Source organism: Fukomys damarensis, unplaced genomic scaffold (assembly GCF_012274545.1).
Source record: "Fukomys damarensis isolate Sample0158 unplaced genomic scaffold, DMR_v1.0_HiC HiC_scaffold_23, whole genome shotgun sequence".
NCBI classification, from domain to species: Eukaryota; Metazoa; Chordata; class Mammalia; order Rodentia; family Bathyergidae; genus Fukomys; species Fukomys damarensis.
Genome location: NW_022900935.1, coordinates 39,953,382 through 39,964,811, shown reverse-complemented (window position 1 = coordinate 39,964,811; position 11,430 = coordinate 39,953,382).

The window sequence follows — 11,430 nt, the reverse complement described above, 5'->3', positions numbered from 1 at the left end:
TGGTGTTTTGAGACAGGGTCTCACTATGTAGTTGAGACTGACCTGGAACTCACTGTGTAGCCCAGGCTGGTCTCGAACTCACAGCGATCCTCCTGCCTCAGCTTCCCAAGTGCTGGGATTACAGGCGTTCACCATCACGCGCAGCCAAGTGGTGCCTTTGCAGGTGTATGTGCCACCTTGCCCAGCTTAGCTTTTCTGGAGTTCAAGAATTGAAGCAGGACTGAAGAATAGAGATCTTGCTGGGCAGTGTCAACTACATAGAGACCCTGTCTCAAAAAAACAAAACAAAATGAATTAAATAAATAAAAGAATAGAGATTTAGAAGCAGAATGAGCTACTGTGTAGTGAGTCCTTCTGGAAGAGGACTCAGATCCCCAGAAGTGCCCTGTGACTACTAAAGCACCCAGAGCTAAAGCACACCCTGCCCTTCTCCCCCAACCTTAGGGCCCCCTGGGGTGGGGTGGGGGACCCTCAGGGAGACCTGCTATCTCCAGAGAAGCCCCGTCTTCACGCTATTTCTGCATCAGCACCTGTGTGCACCAGGCTCACCGCCAGTTCTGTCCCAGCCCCCAGGGTGCTGCTCAGTCCCCTAGTTCTGGCCTGGCTCTGAGCGAGGACAGCTTCCCCTGGAGATCATGGATACAGGAGCAGGGAAATCCTTGGGGGCGTAAATACTATCGACTCTTGTGATTTCCACAAGGGAGGAGAAAGCTTGCCATTGTTAGTTCCCATCACATCTTTTTCATAATTTGCTTTTGTAAAGCAAATTCAGAGCTTAGGAAACATGCTGGTATGTTTTGTTTGTTTGACGCTGGGGTTTTATGTATTGAACCCTTCACCCTTACATTGTTTTTTGGGTTTGTTTGTTTTTTTTGGTACTGGGGATCAAACATGGGTCCTTATGCTTGTGAGGCAGGAGGCAGAGTCACTGAGCTAAATCCCTGGGCCTTTCATCCCTTACATTGTATAACTGTGCAGAAAGTAAACCTGGCGGTGAAAGTCCAGGGCTGGCAGAACACGTGGCACAAACTGGGCATGGTGATGCATGCCTATAATTCTAGCCCTGAGAAAGTTGAGGCAGGAGGATCACTGGAAGTTCTAGGGCAGCCTGAATTCCATAGTGAAACCATCTAAAATTTTAAAAGTCACTGGGCTGGGGATTTAGCTCAGTGGTGCTGTTATGGAAGGAACTGGTAAACGCCACACAGAGATGCAAGAGTGGGTAAAACAACAAAAAAAGTTTACTTTGCTACAAAGAGCCTATAGCAAGGACTATGACAAATGACCACCTCTGGGCTGGGTTACAACCTGCCTTTTATAGGAGTTTTACAATCATGACCTCATTTTAGGTAGTTCGATAAAACATTCCAGTTCCCACAGTTCCCATCACAAATCATGGTCTCAAGACAGTTGGATGTTAACCCAAATGTAGCATTCTCTTTTAGGATGTTTATCTTTAGCTGTTCCAGCCCACAAGAGTGGGGGTCAGGGTTAGGAAAGCAGGACTGATGACATTCCTTTCATCTTAATTCCTTTATAGTCAAGATGATTTGCAGGAAGTTTTAGGGCTTAGGGCCTGGTGACTGTTGTCTTAGTTTGAACATCTGGGCGTACCCTGGGATGCGGCTAAGCAACTTCTGCATCTGTTAATTTTAAACTGGGGAGGGGCGGGGATTTAGCTCAGTGGTTCTGCCATCTGCCTTGCAAGTGCAAGGTCTCGAGTTCAATCTCTGGTACCAAAAATAAGTAAAATGAAATTTAGGGCTAGGAATTTATTCCGGTAGTTCTGCCACCTGCCTCGCAAGCACAAGATCCCAAGTTCGATCCCCAGTACCCACCCAAAAAAACGGGCTACATGCCTTCAAGCTTTAATGGTGAAACCTCTAGTATTTTCTTCTAACAAATAAGAGCCAGGCGTGGTGGTGGATGCCTGTAATCCCAGCACTTGACAGGCTGAGGCAGGAGGCAGATCCTCTGGTAATGAGGATTTTCATAAATTCAAGGCCAGCCTGAATTACATAGAGAGACCCTGTGAAAGGAAACCAAGAAAGAAAGCGATTGTGTTGGCAGCAGCAGGGCACACGTGTACTCCCAGCTATTCTGGAGACTGAGGCAGGAGGATTAAGAGTTCTAGGCCAAGGGCAGGGGATTTAGTTCAGCGGTTCGGTGGCCTGCCTTGCAAGCACAAGGACCCGAGTTCAATCCCTGGTACCAAAAAAAAAAGTTCCAGGCCAGCCTAGGGAATTAGACTGTCTCATATTCAAACCTTTTTATCCCTAAAACCGATCCCTAGCAAAGGGGATTGGATTTGTGTGACTAGTTTAGGCTTGAACTAGTTCAGGTCTATCCCTGGAATGGGACTGAGCTCGCAGGTAGCACCTGAGCGAGAGGCAGGAATGGTGGGACGGCCACCACGATGGCCACGCTGGACCACTGCTGACCCCATCGGGACAGGCGGGCAGCTTCCAGGTGCCCAGTCAGTTCTGTCTGTCACTGAGGAGCCCCAGACTGGCTGCAGTTTTATGGGTTAAGCTGTCGAACAAAGAGAAGGTAAGAGTTCAAATTTAGCCAAAGAAGTTTCTTTTCTCTTTCCAGGGATAACTCTTGGTGCTGTCTGGAAGAAAGCTCTTGGAATCATAAGAGGAGAAAATTCCTCCATATCCTGTGGGCAGGTCTGATCTCTGATCACCTGGATGGAAATTTCACTCTGTCCTTATGAAGTGGCCTTATCAGGTGACCCTTGCTTGAGCTGGCCTGAAGCCAGGCCGACCCCCGTGAAGCTAAAATCATTATTAGTTATTCTGTGGCTTCCCTCAAGTTTTAGAATAACAAGGTTCTACGGATAGGAAGTAAATAGGATTGTTCCCTGTCCCGCAGTCCTGCTCTGGCCATGGAGGTCAGAGGTCAGAGTTCGGAGTTCAGTTTTGCTCCCTTAAGCTTCGAGGGGTCTGCTCTGTCCTGTTCTGACAAGGCCAGCCACATCTTGTGAAAGCCAGGGCTTCCATTCTAGCTTCTCCATAGAATGGCTTTTTTTTTTTTTTTGATACTGGGGATCGAATTTAGGAGTTTGTGCTTTCGAAGCAGGCGGTGGCCTCATTGAGCTAAATCCCAGCTTTCTTAACTAGGCATGGCTGTAATCCCAACATCCTGGGAGGCTGAGGCAGGAGAATCTTTGCGTAAAAGATGCGAAGCATGACTTGGCCGTTTCAAGACACAAGTGGCCATTGCACTGAGGTGACTGTGGGCAGTGTAGAGAAGCATTTTGATCACAGCAGCTTAGCTGGTTCTGTGCAGAGCTTCACCATGGATGACACCTCAAGGCTGATGTGCAGGGGGAAAGCAGCAGCAGGGAGGCAGGCGCCAGTCAGATCATTCTGACACAGGGGAGTGAATGACAAGGAATGTGTTTTCAGATCACAGCAAAAGCAATAATTCACTATGAGTAGGGGCAAGGAATATAAATTCTTGAATTGTTTGCTAATTCAAGTAATAAAAGTGAAGCAGAAGATTTCAATTTATGGGTTTTTTTTTGTTTTTTTTTTTATACTGGGGATCAAACTCAGGTCTTTGTGCTTATGAAGCAGGCAGCGGCACCACTGAGCTACATCCCTGGCCCATTTTTATTTTATTTATTATTTATTTATTTTATTTTTTTGGTTTTTTTGAGTCAGGGTCTCACTATGTAGTTGAGACTGACCTGGAACTCACTAGGTAGCCCAGGCTGGTCTCAAGCTCGCAGTGATCCTCCTGCCTCAGCCTCCCGAGTGCTGGGATTACAGGTGTGCGCCACCATGCCCATGATTGATTTTTGGTACCGAGGCTTGAACTCGGGCCCTTGTGCTTGTGAGGCAGGCGGCAGAACCACTGAGCCAAATCCTTGGCCCCAATTTATGGTTAATTTACATAAAATATTGACACAGATGGAGGGAATGAACACTGAACCCTCGAGTTTGTAACCAGCCTGACATGAACAACTTGGGTTAGGAACAGAATTTTAGTTTTAGCTTATGACCCAGTCTTGAGTTACGACCCAAATGCCAACCACTTGCTTTTGTGTCCAGATGGTCTCAGATACAGATTTAACCTTAAGAAGCTTGGGAGGAACATGACAACATCTTTCCTGCGTGGGGTTCATTGAGAAACCCTGTGCCAGTGTCTCTCTGAGGACACTGTGATCTGCCTGGGTGCAGGAGGGAGACTTTGAAGGCTGTGGAGAGGAGCCTGAGCCTCACTGAGCAACTTCAGTTACAAGCAGCATAAGTCAAGGTTCCACTTTAATCATAACACACCACGGGGGCAGCAAAGCCAAATGGTTCATGGATGTCTGATTCAGAGTACTAATTACAGAATAAGAAAACTGGAGTCTGGCTGGAGCCACACTTCTGTCATCCCAGCTCTCGGGAGGCTGAGGCAGGAGGATGGCTGGGAGCTCAAGGCCAGACAGAGCTACTGTAGTGAGAGTTTAAGGTCAGCCAGGACTCTATAGTGAAACTGTGTCTCAAAGACAAGAGAGAGAAAATGACATCTCTAGAGAAACAGATGAAAAATCTTCCTTTGGTTGGTTGTTCTATGATTTTACTATGGGTGCAGATGATAGGGAAAAACTTTATGGTTTTTTATTTTAATTTTTTAAAAATAATTTTATTTCCTTTGTAAATATAAATAAAATTCAAAATTACTTTAAACATAAAAGCTACAACTATAAAACTTCTAGAATAAATCTGAGGAGGGAAGAAAGCTCCACAACATTGGTATTAGTAATAATTTCTGGATTGACACCAAAAGTACAAGGAACAAAAGCAAAATAAACATCTGAGAAATATTTAAATGTTTCTTGAAGTGTAAAGGAAACAATCAACTAAATGAAAATGTAGCCCATAGAATAAGAGAAAAAATATATACATACACATATATCTTATATAAAGAATAACCCCATATAATGATAAGCAGTTAATATTCAAGGTATATGTAAAACTCATAAACTCCATCAGTAAAAAATAAATTACCTGATGAAAATATGAGCAAAAGATTTGTATACTATTACAGTTTATTCACACCAGAGAAGGTATTCAGTATTTACACATGTGTGACTTATTTATTTCACTTAGGAGTATATCCTCAATTATTATCCATTTTCCTATAAATGAATCTAATTTCTCATTCTTTATGGCTGAGTAATATTCCATTTTTTGGAAAAACCACATCTTCTTTATCCAATCTCCAACAGATGGGCAAATGGGCTGTTTCCAAGTTTTAGCTATTACAAACTGTGCCGCTATAAACATGGATGTGCATATATCACTCTCGGGTGATTCTTTTAATTCTTTTGGAAAGACACCCAGCAGAGCTATGGCTGGGTCATATGGAATCTCTAGTCCCAGCTCTTTGAGGTGTCTCCATATTGATTTCCACAGTGGTTGCACCGGACTGCACTCCCACCGACAATGGAGAAGGGTTCCTTTCTCCCCACAACCCCACCAGCATTTGTTATTGTGTGGTTTCTTGATAGCAGCCATTCTTTGTGGGGTGAGGTGGAATCTCAGTGTTGTTTTCATCTGCATCTCTCAAATGACCAGTGATGTGGAACATTTTTTCATATATTTACTTGCTGCTTTTACTTCTTTGTCTGAGAAATGTCTGTTCATTTCAGATGCCCATTTTTGAATCGGGTCGTTATATTTGGGGGGGGGCTGATTGTTTTGAATTCTTTATAGATTCTAGATAATAGTCCTTTGTCTGAGGAGCAGCTGGTAAAAATTTTTTCCCACATTGTAGGTTGTCTCTTAGTTCTGTTGATGGTTTCTTTTGCAGTGCAGAAGTGTTTTAATAAGATGAGATCCCACTTGTTGATTCTGTCTGCTAGTTCCTGTGCTATTGAGGATTTGTTCATAAAATCTTTTCCTGTGCCAATGTCTTCAAGAGTTCTGCCTAACTTATCTTCCAACAAGTTTAGTGTTTCTATTTTAATATTTAGATCTTTAATCAACTTGGATTTTAATTTAGGCATGGTGAAAGATAAGGGTCTAGTTTTAATATTTGGCAGGTTGATCCAATTTTTCCAACACCATTTATTAAAGAGGTCATCCTTCCTCCAGTGGGGATGGTCAGCTCCTTTATCAAAGATGAGGTAGCTGAGTACATCTGAAATTGATTTTGTGTCTTCCAATCTGTTCTACTGAACCTCATCAGGTCTGTTTCTTTGCCAGTACCATGCTGTTTTTATCACAGTGGCTTTGTAGTATAGTTTCAAATTGGGAATTGTTATAGCTGCTGCCATGTGTCTGTTGCCTAGAATGGCTTTTGCTATTCTAGGTCTCTTCTGGTTTCAAATGAATTTTTTGATTCTTTTTTCTAGTTCTGTGAAATATAGTGTTGGAATTTCAATTGGCATTGCATTGAATCTATATAGCAGTTTTGGTAGTATGGCCATTTTCACTGTATTGATTCTTCCTACCCAGGAGCAGGGGACATCTTTCCATTTTCTTATATCCTCTTCAATCTCTTTTTTTCAGAGTGCTATAGTTTTCAGTGTAGAGGTCTTTTGCTTCTTTTGTTAGATTGATTCCTAGATACTTCATTTTTTTGGATGCTATTGTGAAAGGAATTGTTTCCCTAATTTCTTTCTCAGCGAGTCTGTTATTTGTGTATAAGAATGCTATTGATTTTGGGAGTTGACCTTGTATCCAGCTACTCTGCTAAAAGTATCAATTAAGTCTAGAAGTCATTTGGTAGAGTTTTTTGGGTCTTCAATGTAGAGTATCATATCGTCAACAAATAATGACAGTTTAACTTCTTCCTTTCCTATCTTTATTACTTTAATTTCTTTCTCTTGTCTAATTTCTATGGCTAATGTTTGCAGAACTATATTGAAGAGGAGTGGTGATAGTGAGCATCCTTGTCCTGTTCCTGATTTTAACGTGAAGGTTTTCAGTTTTTCACCATTTAATATGATGTTTCACCATTTAATATGATGCTATCATAGATAGCCTTTATTAAGTTGAGATATAGACCATCTATTACAATTTTTGCAGGGTTTTTATCATGAATGGGTGTTGAATTTTGTCAAATGCTTTTTCTGCCTCTATCGAGAGGATCATATGCTTTTTGTCCTTCATACTGTTAATATAGTGTATTACATTTATTGTCTTACGTGTGTTGAACCATCCTTGCATCCTTGGAATAAATCCGACTTGGTCAGGATGAATGATCTTCTTGATGATCTTCTGTATTCTGTTCAGTAGTATTTTATTAAGGATTTTTGCATCTATATTCATTAAGGAGATTGGTCTGTAGTTCTCCTTTTTAGTTGTATCTTTCCCTGGTTTGGGAATCAAAGTGATACTTGCTTCCAGGAATGAATTTGGAAGTATTGCTTCCCTTTCAATTTCATTGAAAAGTTTGAAGAGTAATGATAGTAGTTCTTCTCTAAATGTCTTGTAAAATTCAGTAGTGAATCCATCAGGACCTGGGCTTTTCTTTATTGGTAAATTTTTAATAACATTTTCAATTTTACTGATTGTAATTGGGGTGTTTAAAGTGTTTTTATCTTCTTTGTTCAATTCTGATAATTCATAAGTATCTAGAAATTTGTCGATTTCTTCTGTGTTTTCCATTTTGTTAGAGTACAGATTCTCAAAGTAGGTATTGACTATCCTTTGGATTTCTGTTGGATCTGTCGTGACTTCACCTTTTTCATTCCTAATTGCATGGATCTGAGCCTTTACTTTTTAAAATAAGATTAGCTAAGGGTTTATCAATATTATTTATTCTTTAAAAAACCAACTCTTTGTTTCATTTATTTTTTGTATCGTTTTCTTAGTTTGCATTGCATTGATTTCTGCTCTAATCTTTATAATTTCCTCTCTTGTTCGAGCTTTGGGTTTTTCTTGCTTTTATTTTTCTAGGAGTCTAAGATTGATCATTAAGTTGTTTATTTGAGCACGCTCTGTTTTCCTAGTGTGGGCATTCAATGCTATGAACTTTCCACATAGAACTGCTTTCATTATGTCCCATAGATTCCTGTATGTTGTACTGGCATTTTCATTTATTTGTAAAAACTGTCTGATTTCTTCTTTAATTTCATCTGTGATCCATTGATTGTTCAGGAGAGTATTATTCAATTTCCATGCGTTTGTGAAGTTCCTACAGTTTCTTGTGCTATTGATCTCCAGCTTGATTGCACTATGATATGATAATATACAGGGAATAACTTCGATTCTTTTCATTTATTCAAACCTGTTCTGTGAGCTAATATGTGATCTATCTTGGAGAATGACCCATGTGCAGCTGAAAAGAATGATATTCTGATTTTGTGGGGTGGAACACTCTATAGACATCTATTAAGTGCATGTGTTCAAAAGCTTGGTTCAATTCTAGTATTTTGATGTTGATTTTTTTGCCTAGATGATCTGTCTATTTGTGACAGTGGGGTATTTGGATCCCCCACTACAATTGTATTAGTGCTTATTTGGTTTTTCATGTTTCTTAATATTTCTTTTATATAGTTGGGGGGCATTAATATTTGATGCATATATGTTTATGATTGTAACCTCTTGAATTGTTCCTTTTACAAGAATGTAGTGACCTTATTTGTCTCATTTAATCAGTTTTGGTTTCAAATTTACTTTGTGAATAAGATTGCTACCCTCTGCTTTTTTCTGAGCTCCTGTTGCATGGAGAATTGTTTTCCATCCTTTCACTTTCAGTCTATGGGCTTCTTTTTGCACTAGGTGTGTTTTTTGTATACAACATAATGTTGGGTTTTGCTTCTTAATCCATTCTGCCAGTCTGTTTCTCTTGATTGGTGAGTTGAGACCATTGACATTGATGGTTATAACTGATATGTACTGACTTATTATTGTCATGTTATTGACCTTTTGTTGACTCTTTTTACTTTTCATCTTCTCTTTTTAGTTTCTTGCCTTGCCTATTTGATTTGCTCTGTTGAGTCTCATTGTGTTGTGACCTGCATTGTCTTTTTCTAGGATATTGTTTAGAATTGCTTGTAGTGCTGGTTTGGTATTCATGTGGTTTCTCAGGTGTTCTTTGTCTTGGAAGTAAGTTATTTCCCCATCCATTTTGAAAGAGAGTTTTGCAGGATACATCAGTCTAGGTTGGAGGTTGTTTTCTTTTAGAACTTGAAATATCTCACTCCAGGCTCTCCTTGACCTAAGGGTTTGTGTTGAAAAGTCTGCTGTGATTCTGATGGGCTTTCCTTTGCATGTGATTTGTTTCTTTTCTCTTGCTGCTTGTAGTATTTTGTTCTTCTTTTGGATTTCTGGGATCTTGATTATTATATGTCTAGGTGTAGATTTTTTTTTATCATGGCTAGTTGGAGTCCTGTATGCCTCACTTATCTGTATGTCAAATTCTTCCCCTCTGTTTGGGAAGTTTTCTGTCATTAATTCTGTGAACAGCTTTTTAAAGTCATTTGCATTTTCTCCTGCTGCTTCATGGACTCCTATCAGTCTTATGTTTTTCTTCTTTGCATCATCTAGGAGTTGTTGGATTGGTTTCTCAGGATCTCCTACTGTTTCTAGCAGACTTCTCTTTTCAGGGTCACTGACTGCAATCTTATCTTCTATATCTGAAACTCTATCTTTGCATTCTTTTATTCTTTTTTTTGTACTGGGGATTGAACTCAGGTCCTTGTGCTTGCGAGGCAGGCCACGGGAACGGCTGAGCTAAATCCCTGGCCCGCATTCTTTTATTCTGTTGTGAGCACTTTCAGTGGAATTTTTAATCTCCTCGATATCTGTTTGAATCTGTTTTATGGATTCCATTTCTTTCCTATGTTAGGCATTAATTGTTTCCATTTCTTTCTTATGCTGGGCTTTCATGGTTTCTATCATGGTCCTGAGCTCATCTATTTTTTGTCAGTTTCTGTTCTAGAGTCTCGAATCATGACTTTCATTGTGCTCACCATCTCTGTGGTTATCTGGGAAATTATTTCTGTTTTAAATTTCTCTAGAGACCGATCAGTTTTGTTACTTCCTGTGCTTTGAGTTCAGGGTGTCCTGGTGGTTCACTATCAGCCTTTTCATCCTCATTTGCTCTACTGTTTGCCATTGGTGAACTGGAAGTCTGTCTTTGTGTCTTGCTCAGGTGTTTTCTCATTTTTATTTTTGTTGTTGGGTTGTACTTGGTTTAATTTTTGGGTTATCACTTAAATCTTCCTGATATAGTTGTGCTTTAGCTTTTGGGTCTCTAATGACTCATAGACATTCTCATTTTCATAATATCCGAGAAAACAACTTAGTAAATCAATCACAAAAACAGAAAGGGAGATGAGGGATAATATGGTGGAGCAAGAGACTGAGTTGGAGAAAGAGGACAGAATAAAGAAAGAATTCGCAGAGTGGAATGAGGAAAAGAAAGAAAAAAATGAATTTGAAGGGCCTCTTTCAGACTATCTCACTGCTGTCATAATATATAACATGTGCTGCCATGTGCAGAACCAAGTCTCAGCTATCTGGTGGCAGAACCGACGATGCAGACTGACCTTCGGCTGCAAGGCCCAGACTGAGTTCCCCGACCTCCTGAAGGGTTGAACTCCACTCAGTTCTACTACAGGTTTCCCCCACCCCTTCTTTAAAGATGTTCAAAATTGGGAGAAAATACCAGAAAATACCCTTTATGACCACCTCTGCCTCTGCAGAGTGGGTCCAAAAACTGGCACAATCAGGAGGTCTGAGAGCACGGGGGTGGGGATCAGGGTTGCTGGGGTTCAGGGGCGCCGGAGTGGCTACCTTCCTGGTGCTGGAGCCATGGAGGCGGTGCAGGCAGGAGGGCGTGGCTAAGCGGCGGGGTGGGGGGAGATTTAATAGCAAACGTAGGAAAGGTCACAAAGTAAGATAACTTGGCCCTTCCTTGTTTAGTTCAGAATTAACCAGCAAGGGGTGGGTGTCTAGTTTTTGTAAATGAGAATGCCACTGTTAGCTCTGACCAAACTCATCCCTTCCCCTTGGCTAGAATAGATAAACCCTAAAGGTAACTTCCCCTGACAAAGAATGGCATTGAAATTCAACTGCTTCACCACTGTGGTTTAGGTATCAGCAATGTGAACTGTGAAAATGCAGTGTAACCAACTGAATAAGATCAAGGCTGTAAAACCCTGTAAAAGGAGGAGTTGTAACCCAGTGGGGGAGTCAATCAGGGCACCGTCATTAGGTGTCATGGATCCCCATCAAAGGAGTAAACTTTTTTATTTTACTTCCATTCTGCTGCCTCTCTGTGTGTCACATGCCAATTCCTTCTGTAACACAAATTTTGAGGAATACAGGCACTATATGTATAATTGTTCAGCTGGAGAGAAATGTATAGGACATCGTGTAGGGATCTGCTTTTCTAGATCTGGTCAGTGGAGTACTACTCTGCCACCAAAAAGGATAGATGCAAGTCATTTGTAGGAAAATGGATACGCTTTGAGGC